The 12,958-nt window shown below is 44.3% G+C and overlaps 1 protein-coding gene and 1 pseudogene across 1 annotated transcript in view; one reads left to right on the top strand and one right to left on the bottom strand.

Annotated features, from left to right (window-relative positions):
- Window positions 1-12,958, bottom strand: part of LOC131482924 (zinc finger protein 334-like) — a 303,146-nt gene that overhangs the window by 196,493 nt on the left and 93,695 nt on the right. The gene's annotated exons all lie outside the window — the stretch shown is intronic.
- LOC131482847 (ceramide glucosyltransferase-like) lies at window positions 9,173-9,957 on the top strand (annotated as a pseudogene).

Raw genomic sequence — 12,958 nt, 5'->3', positions numbered from 1 at the left:
CCAAACCAAACCAAGCCAAAAAAAAAAAAAAAAAAAAAAAACAAACCAAGAGAGGAGACCCGGGCGCCTAGGCTGAAACCTGAGGCGCTGAAACCTGAAACCCAGAAGGGAAACAACAAAGCAAAAACTCCTGGTCCAGAAGAAAAATAAAAACCTAGGCCAGCAAGACCTCAGGCCACCCACTAGATGGCAACAGAGGTCAAGGGTGAGAATCCAGCAACACCTTGGGCCACAAATATGAAATGAAATAAGAGAATTAGCGAAGTAGAAACAGCCAGTGCCAGCCCCAAAAAGCCACCATAAAGCCTGGTTAATCGCAGAGATTACAGATGAAGAAATTGAAGACGTATCTGATAAGGAGTTCAGAAAAATAATTATAAAACTCTTCAGAGACAATGAAAAACGATGAGATGAGCTCAAAGATTTCAAAAACCACATAATCACAGAAACAAAATCACTCAAAAACAAGATCCTAGACTTGAAGCACAAAGTTGAGAGCTTAGCCAACAGAATTACAGCAGCAGAAGACAGGATATCCGACTTGGAAGATTCCCAGAATGAAAGCAGGCAGATTATTAACCAACTAGAGTCACAACTACACAAGGCGACCAAGACGATCCAGGAGATGAACGACAACATCAAGAAGTCAAATATCAGAATCATGGGGCTCCCAGAAGGAGTGGAAAGAGAGACAGGCATACAACCAGGAGAACTTCCAAAATACCTGGAACATGAACCCAATCCAAATTCAGGAAGGCCCGAGGACTCCCCACAGAGTTGACCCAAAACGATCCTCCCCAAGACACGTGGTAATCAAGCTACCCTCCAATGAATACAAAGAAAGAATCCTAAGGTTAGCACGAACCAAAGAGAAGCTTACATTTAGGGGCAGGACCATCAGAATCACTGCTGACTTCTCAGAACAGACGCTCCAGGCAAGAAGGGAGTGGAACAAAATCTTTCAAGTACTGAAAGAGAACAACTGTCAACCAAGAATACTCTACCCAGTAAAGATTTCATTTGTATACAAGAACAAAACTAGATACTTCCACAGCAAAGAGAAATTAGAAGAATATGCCAACACAAAACCAACTCTACAAAATCTCCTTAGAAATGCGCTACTCCCAGAGAAAAAGGAAGCAAGCCATAAGCAAGGATGGCAATCAGGGAGATCTCAATAAAGTCCATCCACAGAAAGGACAATCAATTACCAACAACCTCAAAAACACAGGCATATGTCACGGCAAAATTATAATTTCTCAATATTAACTCTCAACACAAATGGCTTAAATTCATTACTCAAAAGGCACCGATTAGCAGACTGGGTTAAAAATCAGGACCCAACTATATGCTGCTTGCATGAAACACATCTAACCAGAAGAAACTCCAGGAAACTAAAAGTGAAAGGGTGGAAACAAATATTCCATGCCAAGCGTGGCAGTCTTATTCTCAGATGATACGGACTTCAAAGTAACGAACGTCAAAAAGGACAGGGAAGGGCACTACATCTTCTTGAAAGGGAGGATCCAACAAGAACCAATCGCCATTCTTAACATTTATGCTCCTAGCCCGGATGCACCCAGCTAGGTGAAACAACTACTTTTGGACTTAAAGGGAGACATAGATGAACATACGATAATTCTGGGAGATCTGAACACCCCACTAACACCAATAGATAGATCAACGCAGCAAAAGCTCAACAGAGAAGGCACAGAACTCACACAAACAATAGAACAACTGGACCTAGTAGACATCTATAGAATATTTCATCCTAAAGCCACAGACTACACCTTCTTCTCAGCAGTGCATGGCACCTTCTCCAGGAAAAACCTATGAGCTCTTAAGCGTTGGTGATTCAATTGCCTGTATTGAAGAGCAGCAAAGAAAATATTGGACATTTAAATACAGGAAAAGAGAAAAAGGTTTTCTCTTCCTCAGTAAGGGAAAAAAATGTTGTGCTTTTAGACACAGGACGAGAAGGTATTAAAAGTAAAGGGGTGGTGGGGTTACAATGTTTGACAAAGAAGATAGCTTAAGGATGCACCAGTCCATTTTCTTCAGGTTATACATAAGGAATCAGATCTGAGCAGGTGAAATCGCTTTCCCCGAATCACAAAGGCAGAGCAAAGCTGAGATGTTAACTCAGGTTTCTGGATGTGCTGTTCAGTGATCCTTCCACTGTCCTGACTGCTTTCTAGCCCATTTGCCTCCCTCAAATTAAAGAAAGATGCTTGTTTTTCTGAGATCTAAGGAGAGAATAAGAAGAAAAAGGCGGAGGTACAGATATGGTTTGTGGAGGTGAGGAAGATATATGGAGGAGTCAGAGATTCATCTACTCAGCATATTCTGTGTGGACAAGATTTTGTATAGCTCAAGTTGCCAAGCAACATGATGCTAAGCACAGATCAATGTGATATTAAACAGCATGTGTATTTTTGGAGTCACTTCATTTTTCTCCGTCTGATCAGTGACTGTCAACTTGGCAAATTCTCTTTCTGTACACTCTCATAGGCAATTATTTCACTTCTTACTTTATTATTGTTTTTCTACTACAGTATACTATAGGCTATGTGAGGACAGGTCACATTATCTTAAGATTTTTCTTGGCCAGGAAAGCATGATAGCATAGTGGTTAAAGCCCTCACCTCACACGCACCGGGATCCCATATGGGCACTGGTTCTAATGCTGGTGATCCTGCTTCCCATCCAGCACCCTGTTTGTCACCTGGGAAAGTAGTAGGAGATGGTCCAAATCTTTGTGGCCCTTCACCAAAGTTTGAGACCAGGAAGAAGCTCATGGCTTCTGACTCCTGATTTCACATCGGCTCATATCCAGACATATCAGCCACTTGGGGAGTGAATGAGTAGACTGAAGATCTTCCTCTCTGTCTCTCCTCTGTACATCTGGCTTCCTAATAATAATAAATAAATCAGTTTTAAAAGATTTCCTTGGCCTAGAATTGTGGTGCAGTAGGTTAACCTGATGCCTGTAACATTCACATCCCAAATGAGCCCTGTATGCTTTACTTCCAGCCTGGATTCCTGCTAATATACTAAAGAAAATAGTGGAAGCATGGCAAAGAGTGCCCCATGGAGTGGCTGAATGGCAGGGGAATTCTGGAGCAGCTCTTAGTAGTGCTAAGATCCAGCTCATAGCAGTGCAGTGGACAAAGTACAGTAAAATGCAAAGCATCAGCATGGAGAAGGTAGGTGCGAGGGAAGGGGATAGTTTGGGTCATAGACATGAGTGCTACAAGTACACATCAGGATGGAGGATGATGATGTAGGAGGGAGAACAGATGTGGTGTTGAAGTCACTGAGGAAGGAGCAGTGGGGATTGAAACATGATTTGGCAAAAGAGGTAGAATTCACAAAGGGAACAGGTGAGACTGTGGCATTTGGACTTGAGTAGCACCCCCAACCCACCAACTGTGGATGGTTGGTTATTGATTAGGACATCTGAATTGTGGGACAACACCGTGGTGTAGTAGGCTCATGTTCTGCCTGTGGCACCAGCATCTGATATGCATGCTGGTTCCAGTCCTAGCTGCTCCACTTCCAGTCCAGCTCCCTGCTTATGGCCTGGGAGGGCAGCAGAGGTTGGCTCAGGTTCTTGTGTACCCGCACCCATAGGGGAGAACTGGAAGAAGCTCCTGTCTTTGGATTGGCTCAGCTCAGGCTGTTGTGGTCACTAGGGAGTGAACCAGCACAAAAGAAAATCTCGATTTCTTTCTTTGTGTCTTTCAAATAAAAATAAAGTAATTCTTAAAAAAAAATAAAAACTGAATTCTTTCACCTCTATTCCACCTACCCACAGTTTAGAAGCAGATGCTGAAATACAGAAAATGAAAAAAAATGCTCAGGTGACCTTTGGCATCAGGAAGAAGTAAGGCTCCTGTTTGAGAACGCACTAGAGTCTTTGGAAGCACACCCATTTAGTTAAATGGAAGGAAAAAAGGAAAGACAACTCAAGGACAGTTACGATTGCACAGGAGCTCTCTGAGGTGGGAGAAAAGAGCTAGCAGGGTTTAGGTAGAAGCACAGTGGCTTACCTTGCATTGCTCTTGTCTTTGTGATTCCATGTCCTGAGGAACTCTGAGTCACAGAAGGCCTTGTGTGTGTGCACATTGTGTTGCTGGAATCAGTTTAGGCACAAGTTGGGTGCTACGAGGGTCATGGCAGATGTACTTTTCTGTGACAGAGGTGGGACATGGGGACATGATGGTGTGAAGAGTTCAGAGCCTGGTGATGGAGAAGAGGCATTTCTTTCTCAATCTATAAAGTCAAAGCTTGGATGGCTTAATAAAAACTCAGGTCACAGTACCACAAGCTCGCAGGTGCTTTGATGGTGGAACCGAGAATGACACAGCCACTCCTACAATGATTCTGCAGTTCCTTTATTTAAAAAAAATATTATTTTTATTAATAAGGCAGATTTACAGAGGGAAGGAGAGACAGAGAAAGATCTTCCATCCACTGGTTTAGCTCCCAGATGGCAGCAATGGCTGGAGCTGAGCTGAACTGAGTCCAGGAGCCAGAAGTTACATTCAGGTCTCCCATGTGAGTGTCAGACCCAAGACCTTGGGCCACCCTCTGCTTTTTTCCTAGAGTGTAAGCAAAAATCTGGATGGGCAATAAAGCAACCAGCACAAGCGTGCACACACATATGGGGTATTGGTACTTGCAGGTGGAGGATTAGCCAATTGAATCATCACACTGGCCCCTCTGCAGTTTCTTATGATGGTAAACATCTGCCCTGTGCACCAATAGTCCAACACTTAGGATGTTATCCTGCAGAAATGAAAACACATGCTCACACAAAAACCTGCACATAAATATAGGAGCTTTATTTATAATTGCCAAGTGCTGGAAACAACACTACCAGTGGATGAATGGATGGGCCCAGGGTTTTCCATTCCTACAGTGGAACACTATGCAATAAGAAAATGGAGCAAGAAGTTGGAGGGGGATCTTAAGGGTATTGTGCTGTGTAACAAAAATTCAGTATCTAGTTTGCCTACAACGTCATTCGATTTATTTGAAATTGTAGACAAAGCAAAACCAGGGACCAGAAAGAAATGAGTGAATGATACAGGAGTTAGGGTTTCACTGCAACACAGGGACTATTTTGTGAGTGATAAAATACATGAATGCATACATGTGTTAAAAATTATAGGAGGGCCTGGCACAATAGCATAATCGTTAAAATCCTTGCCTTGCATGCGCTGGGATCCCATATGGACACCGGTTCTATTCTCAGTAGCTCCGATTCCCAGCCAGCTCCCTGCTTGTGGCCTGGGAAAGCAGTGGAGGACAGCCCAAAGCCTTGGGACCCTGCACCCGCATGGGAGTCCTGTAAGAGCTCCTGGGTCCTGGCTTTGGATTGGCTCAGCTCCAGCCATTGCGGCCGCTTGGGGAGTGAACCATTGGATGGAAGATCTTCCTCTCTGTCTCTCCCCCTCTCTGTATATCTGCCCTTTCAATAAAAATAAATTTAAAAATTAAAAAAAATTAAAAATCATTGGCGCAAACGTCGAATAGATTATTTCATTGTATATCATTAATGAAAAAAATTAAATATCAGTAAAGAAAATATGTAAAAACTGAACAAAAAGTACAGCATTGTGAGATTTTCTTTTTCAGAGGAAGCTGATGAATATTGGCAACAATTACATTGCAGATGGCAACCCCAAACTGACCTTGGGGCTCATCTGGACCATTATGTTACACTTCTGCCTTAGGGGATCTGTGCTTGCATTTTTATTTGCTGTGTTTGGACATGAGCTAGAAAGTTGCAGTGCCTTCCACAGACACCAATGAACATTCCTTCTGTGTTAGAAAGTGAGCAAAAGTGAGTTGGAGCTGAGAAGGGGCTGTAAGATAAGCCTGGATCAGCCTAGCACTGTAGCCTAGTGGTAAATGTTCTCGCCTTGCATGCCCCAGGATCCCATATCGGAGCCGGTTCTTTTCCCAGATGCTCCACTCCACTTCCAGCTCCCTGCTTGGGACCTGGCAAGGCCTTTGAGGATGGCTCAAAGCCTTGGGACCTTGTACCCACCTGGGAGACCTGGAAGAATCTCCTGGCTCCTGGGATCAGATAATTGCAGACCCTTGGGGAGTGAACCAGCAGACAGATCTTTCTCTCTGCTTCTCCTTCTCTCTGTAAATCTGACTTTCCAATAAAAATGAATACATCTTTAAAAAATAGCTTGACTTAAAACTTAAATAAAGATAGGCGTGGAGATTGGCTGTGGTCTCCTACATTCATTACTCGTGATTCTTTCCATGAGGAGATGGGAGGGTTTTTCACTTGCTTATGGCTTTGCCATGTTGTTGGCTGCCTGGTTGTTAGAGGTCTGTTAGCAGTTTGTGTGTCTTACAGAAACTTGGATCTTGATAGGTTGCATTATGAATGAAAAAGCAGATGAAATGGCGATGTCCATCTTTAATGATCTCACCAGCCTGGCTAATTGCAACGCTCTAACAGCGTAGCTAGCAGGGTTGTGTTTGTGCTGGTAAGCACAGTGTTGTAGCAATGGCCTCTGAAAGAGTGTTCACTTGGTCATTCAGCCTTCCTGTTGAATTGTTTCTCCTCCCCTTCCCAAAATGGCCAATTATTTTCAAGTCTGAATTCCTGTTGGAATGAAATTGCCCTGCTCTTACAGATACATTCTTTTAAATAAAGTTTAGGGTAACACAGCTATTCATCAGACAGCTCTTGCTACACCATTGTCCTGATGGGTAGAGGAAGTGCTCCTTCAGCAGATGGGAAACTGTGGTTAGTGAAGAACTCAAGGCACTGACTCCATGGGTGAGGTCAGAGTTAGCACCACCTGCTGACCAAAGGAGAACAGCAGATGTGCTGGATTCCTTAACACGCTCAGAAAATCAGAGCACAGGTATTCCTGTCTTTCTATCTTCCTCCTTCTTTTCACCATCCCCAAATCCCCTCTCCAATCCACTGATTTCCCATCCATTATTACAATAGGATAGTCTTTCACAGTCATAAGTCCATCATTGTGATATCTAAGTGTAGCTTGACATTGTAGGTAAGGATAATGGCAAAGTATTTCTGCAGAAGCACGGGGTGATCTTAGCAAGCTTTAGGTATAGGGATAACAAGAAACATGAACTTAGTGAGCATGCTCTAGAGAGTGGGAGTACAAATTGGTTGCTTTTCTAAGACCAGAATAATCTCTTGAAATCCTTTGGACAGGGAAGGATTTAAGGAAAGTTTTCACCAGGAACTTGCCCTGACTTGAAAGCCCAGTGTTAGAAACACATGCCCACTGTGTCCCTTTTTATCCAGACAACAACGAAACTCCTTTAAAAAGGGAAGCATAAGAACTAGCACAGTGACTTATCAGGCTAATCCTCCATTTGTGGTGTCAGCCCTGACATTCCATATGGGCACTAGTCTGAATCCCAGCTGCTCCACCTCTGGTCCAGCTCCCTGCTAATGGCCTAGGAAATCAGTGGAAGATGACCTGAGGCCTTAGGCCCCTGTGCCCAAGTGGGACTCGTGGAAGAAGCTCCTGGCTCCCAGCTTTGGACTGGCTCACTGTGGGTCATTGTAGTCATTTGGAGATGGAACTAGAGGATGGAAGGTCTCTCAAGTAAAATAATTAAAATGCTTGATTAATGAAAGCTTTGCTAAGACAGAGATGGGAGTAATGGAACATTTTTAACTCTGAACAGCTTTGTCAGGAAAGCGGTTTTTCTCCCTCTAAAATTTTGATATGGAGTCCAGCATGTCACCCTAGTGGCTAAAATCCTTGCCTTATATGGGCCAGGATCCCATATGGGTGCCAATCTATACCCCAGCTGTTTCATTTACCTTCCAGTTCCCTGCTTATGCCCTGGGAAATCAATCAAGCTCAGCCCAAAACCTTGGGACACAGCACCTGCATGGGAGACCCAGAAGAATCTCTTGGATTTCGCTTCAGATCAGCTCAATTCCAGCCTTTGTTGTCACGTGGGGAGTGAACCAGCAGATGAAAGATCTTTTTGTCTTTCCCTTCTTCTCTCTGTACATCTGCCTTTCCAATAAATATATAAATCTCAAAAAATATTCTGAATAATAAATCTATTTTAGCAAACCATAATGGAAACACGCTTTAAAGGCCAGTACTTTCTTAAAATGTATCAATTATTTGAGGAGTTTTTATGTTATCCCCAATTATCTTGTCTAAATACAACAGTAGAATTGGTTCGAGCCAGGATCCACACAAGTTCTACATAGTATACTAATCATCTGTCCTCTCTGTGACCCAGAAATGCTATAGGACATCATGCCTCTTATGTTATGCAGTTTATGAAGATGCTGATGGCATCTCAGGATGTCTTTTGATAGTGTCCTGCATCTCTTTATTGTTATGCCCACATATGGTTGGTGTAGAGCGAGGCCCAAGACTAAATTGTTTGCAGCTTGTGTTTTATTGTTGCTTGTCTTGTTGGCAAGCACAGGGTGCCGATTCACAGCAGCCTGATTCATTCAGTCTAGTCAGCTGCTTAGCAGCTGCTGATCATCATTGTTTGTTCCATCATCTCATTAGAGGTTGCAAAATGGTGGTGTCCAAATTTAATTATTCCTTCACAGTTAATAGGAGCTCTTTCCTCATCACCTTGAGGGACAGATCCTATGGGAAAGGTAAGAAATTTGTTCCCCTCTTTTCTTCTATTTGCCAGTGTTTTGAATGATTAGTTGCTCTAGTTGGTTCCCAAAGATTTTTGTTTGCTCCCGCTTTAAAAAATTATCACTGTTATTCATTGATTTTTGTTAAGATTTATTTATTTTATTGGAAAGGCAGATATACAGAGAGGAGGAGAGACAGAGAGGAAGAACTTCTGTCCGATGATTCACTCCCCAAGCGGCCGCAATGGCCAGTGCTGTGCCGATTTGAAGCCAGAAGCCAGGAGCCAGGAATTTCTTTCCGGGTTTCGCATGTGGGTGCAGGGTCCCAAGGCTTTGAGCCGTCCTCGAATGCTTTCCCAGGCCACAAGCAGGGAGGTGGTTGGGAAGTGGAGCTGGCAGGATTAGAACTGGCACCCATTTCTTCTCGCTTCCCACGCCCCCACATCAGGCGCCCACCCTGTCCTCCTCAGGTGCGAAAGCTAGAGTGGGTGTCAGCTTTGGCGGGAGCGGGCTGGGCCAGGTCTACGGGCCGGGGGGATGGCACTGCTGACCCTGGCCCTGGAGGGACTGGCCGACTTCGGATTTGTCCTCTTCTTGGTGCTATGGCTGATGCATTTCATGACCATCACCTACACCAGATTACACATCAACAAGAAGGCAACTGACAAGCAGCCCTGTAGCAAGCTCCCAGGTGTGTCTTCTGAAACCCCTGAAAGGAGTAGATCCCAACCTGATCAACAACTTGGAAACCTTCTTTGGATTGGATTATCCCAAATATGAAGTGCTCCTTTGTGTACAAGACCATGGTGACTCATCCATTGATGTCTGCAAGAAGCTTTTTGGGAAATAGCCAAATGTTGATGCTAGATTGTCCATAGGTGGCAAAAAGGTTGGCATCAATCTGAAAATTATTAACTTAATGCCAGGATATGAAGTGGCAAAGTATGATCTTATATGGATTTGTGATAGTGGAATGTGAGTAATTCCAGAACACTGACTGACATGGTTAATTAAATGACAGAAAAATGGGTTTGGTTCACGGGCTGCCTTGTGTTGCAGACAGGGCTTTGCTGCCGCCTTGGAACAGGTGTATTTTGGAACTTTACATCCAAGGTCCTATATCTCTGTCAATGTGACTGGTTTCAAATGTGTAACAGGAATGTCATGCTTAATGAAGAAAGGTGTTAGACCAAGCAGGAGGACTTAAAGCTTTTGCTCAGTACATTGCCGAAGATCACTTTATGGCCAAAGCCATAGCTGACCAAAGTTAGAGGTTTGCAATGTCCACTCAAGTTGCAATGCAAAACTCTGGCTCGTATTCAATTTCTTTTTTTTTAAGATTTATTTATTTTTATTACAAAGTCAAATATACAGAGAAGAGGAGAGACAGAGAGGAAGATCTTCCATGCTATGTTTCACTCCCCAAGTGAGCTGCAACAGGCCGGTGCGCGCAGATCCGAAGCTGGGAACCAGAAATCTCTTCCAGGTCTCCCACACGGGTGCAGGGTCCCAAAGGCTTGTGCTGTCCTCAAATGCTTTCCCAGGCCACAAACAGGGAGCTGGATGGGAAGTGGAGCTGCTGGGATTAGAGCCAGCGCCCATATGGGATCCCGGCATGTTCAAGGCGAGGACTTTAGCCGCTAGGCCATGCCGCTGGGCCCTGGTATCTGTTCTTTAACTTATTTTGCATGGCACTTGCATCTGTGAAAAAAAAATCTGTAGTCTTGGCCAAATGGTACACTTTATTTTATGGAAGTAGAGAATCAAGAGAATTGGTTCTAGAAACCTGGGTTTGTATTTTTTTAGTGTTGTTTATTTTTAAAATGAATACACACACATATATATATGACTGTTCTGCAACAGACACTATGACAGTATCCTTCAGTAGAGAAAGTTTCTTATTTAGGAGTAGTATTCTCTTTTAGAACATTCACTGGTGGGATGGCAACAGCTTTAGGGGTTTAAAAAAGACAAGAAGAGAGTGACTTCTTATGTCTACAGTGAACAGCAATATGCAATGAACAACCCACGCAAGGTTAATGGAGAAAAGTTTTCATGCTTTATGCCTACCTCTTGTAGTTGTTGCAGAGCAAATATAAGTTGTAAATAGGTAGCCAAACATTGTAAAAACAAACAAAAACTTTTAAAAACAATACTAATAAAGGAGCTGGAATCTAGTATTTATATGAAGCTGTGAGAGATATTTTTCGGTCTCACTGCAATGAACCAAAAGTAGCTGAGTTTGGTTTTTACTTATAGCCATGGATTGACCAACGCTTTTTGGTTCTGTCTTGAACCATTGCTAATCACTGTGCTGCAATTAGTATAGCTGAATATTTCCTTCCTGCTCCTCATCCAGCTCGCCTCAACTTTCCTCAACTTTTTGGGGGGGCCAGCGGGAGGGGGGTTGGAGGGTGGTTTTGTTTTAGTGTGAGTGGATGGTTGATAGTTGTAAGGAAAAATGCATTTCAGACACATTTCACACATGAGCTATTTTCTTACCTAGTACATCTTACTGTTAATAAGAATGTAATTTCATGATACAGGTATTTAATATCTTTTTAAAGTAAATAATTGTCATCCCAACACCATCTGGTGCCATGGAGAACCAGAGGGTAGATGTGGGACTGATTAGGCTGGGTCTCAATCCCCTCTTGAGCCATGCGTGAGCTGTATGTGGGTATGGACGAGCCATGGCCAGGCTGAAACATCCAACAACAAGAATCAGAATGGGGTGAAAGCCAGCCAGGAAAAGCCACTGTTCCTGCTAGGACAGGAGGTTACCTGGGTAGGGTTGGTTCAAGGACCCCCTGGCAAGCGCAAAATCTGGCATTGGGAGGGGTTCTGATGGAGGAGCCTGGGCAACTCTTCTGGCAGGACACAGTCCCTGCAGGTTAGCACAAGAAGCATGATTGGAAACAGCCCAGAATAGGCCATGGAAAGTTTCCCACTGGCACACATTCAGCATGGGTCAGGAGCAGACCAGGCTGAATCAGTTCATGTCACCCACTGGCAAATCCGATCACCAGAACAGAGTGTGGGGTGAGCCACATTTGGTCGCCACAAAACAAGTACACATTATGGAACGCCAGGGCGTGGTTGCCTGTACTGGATATGAATGCAGCACCCAACCAGCACATGTGAGATCCAGGAAGGGAGGGGCAGAACCGGCAGGGGGGGATTAAGGAGCTGGTCCCTTCGCTGGACAGCTACTCCCACTGGAGAGCGTGGGCTGGGATAGAGACAGACCCGACTAAGCAAGGCTACATCACCTGTGCGCTGCATGTGGACTAGACCAGGGAAAAGCCAGGCTGGGCTGATTATTCCTGCTGGTGCAAGCATAAATTAGAGTGGGTGAGGGTTGTTTGGGCATAGCCGCAGAAGCTGGCATTGGGGACTAATTCTGTCAAGTCAAATCACAGAACCACCTAAAGAGTGCATAAACCAGGACAGAGAGACCTGGGAGGGAAAAAGTGGGTTCCCCCTTCTTGGGTCACTATTCCCGTGGGAGGGCATGAAAACTAGAACGGGAGCTGGGATGGCTAGATAGAGAGGCAATCAACAACACCCGTGAGGGCTGGATGGTTGAGTTGGTTAGATAGAACTAAGCTTTAATACTCATTGACAAGTACCAGAGCCAAATGGGATGGGGGACAGACTGGTCTTCTGCTACACATACTGGCAAACCAGGGTAGGGGGCGGTCTGGTGGGGGTTATTGTGGGTCGCCCCAACTAGGCTGCAGCTCCCACTGGTTGATGTAAGGGCCGAACCAGACTGGACTGCAACACCCATTGGTTCCAGTGCAACTCGGGACTGAAAACAGAACCAACCCAGCAATTGCAACCACCAGCTGATCAGGGTGATGGACTGTGCCGGGCCCTGTGCTTGCTAGAACATACAAGAAACTAATCTGGGAATACCTCAAGGTTTCTTTGGAGATCTCCCCAAACTGCTGGACTCAGAACTCTAACCAAGAACAGACAGAAGACAGAACAGGTCAATCATTCATCTCAGCTATATGTTGGCAGCGAAATATGGGGCAAACGGAGACTTTATGATGGACCATATCAATCGGTGGACGACCTCATCGAGCAAAACTGGCAGCGATTCATAACTGGAGAACTATTAAAACCACTCGAGCACATATCTCAGAGCATGCCCCACATCCGGGACTTGGGGTGGGCGGGAAACCGGGTGGGGCTTCTCCCTCAGTGTCCCACTCTACCTCAGATACATGATGGAAACAATATTGACATAATAGTATTATCCACTTCCCTATCCCCCTGAACCTTTTTTTTTCTTTTTTTTTCTTTACCTGTAAT

This window comes from Ochotona princeps, chromosome 21 (genome assembly GCF_030435755.1).
Source record: "Ochotona princeps isolate mOchPri1 chromosome 21, mOchPri1.hap1, whole genome shotgun sequence".
In the NCBI taxonomy this organism is placed as follows: Eukaryota; Metazoa; Chordata; class Mammalia; order Lagomorpha; family Ochotonidae; genus Ochotona; species Ochotona princeps.
This window is presented reverse-complemented; position numbering and strand designations above follow the sequence as displayed.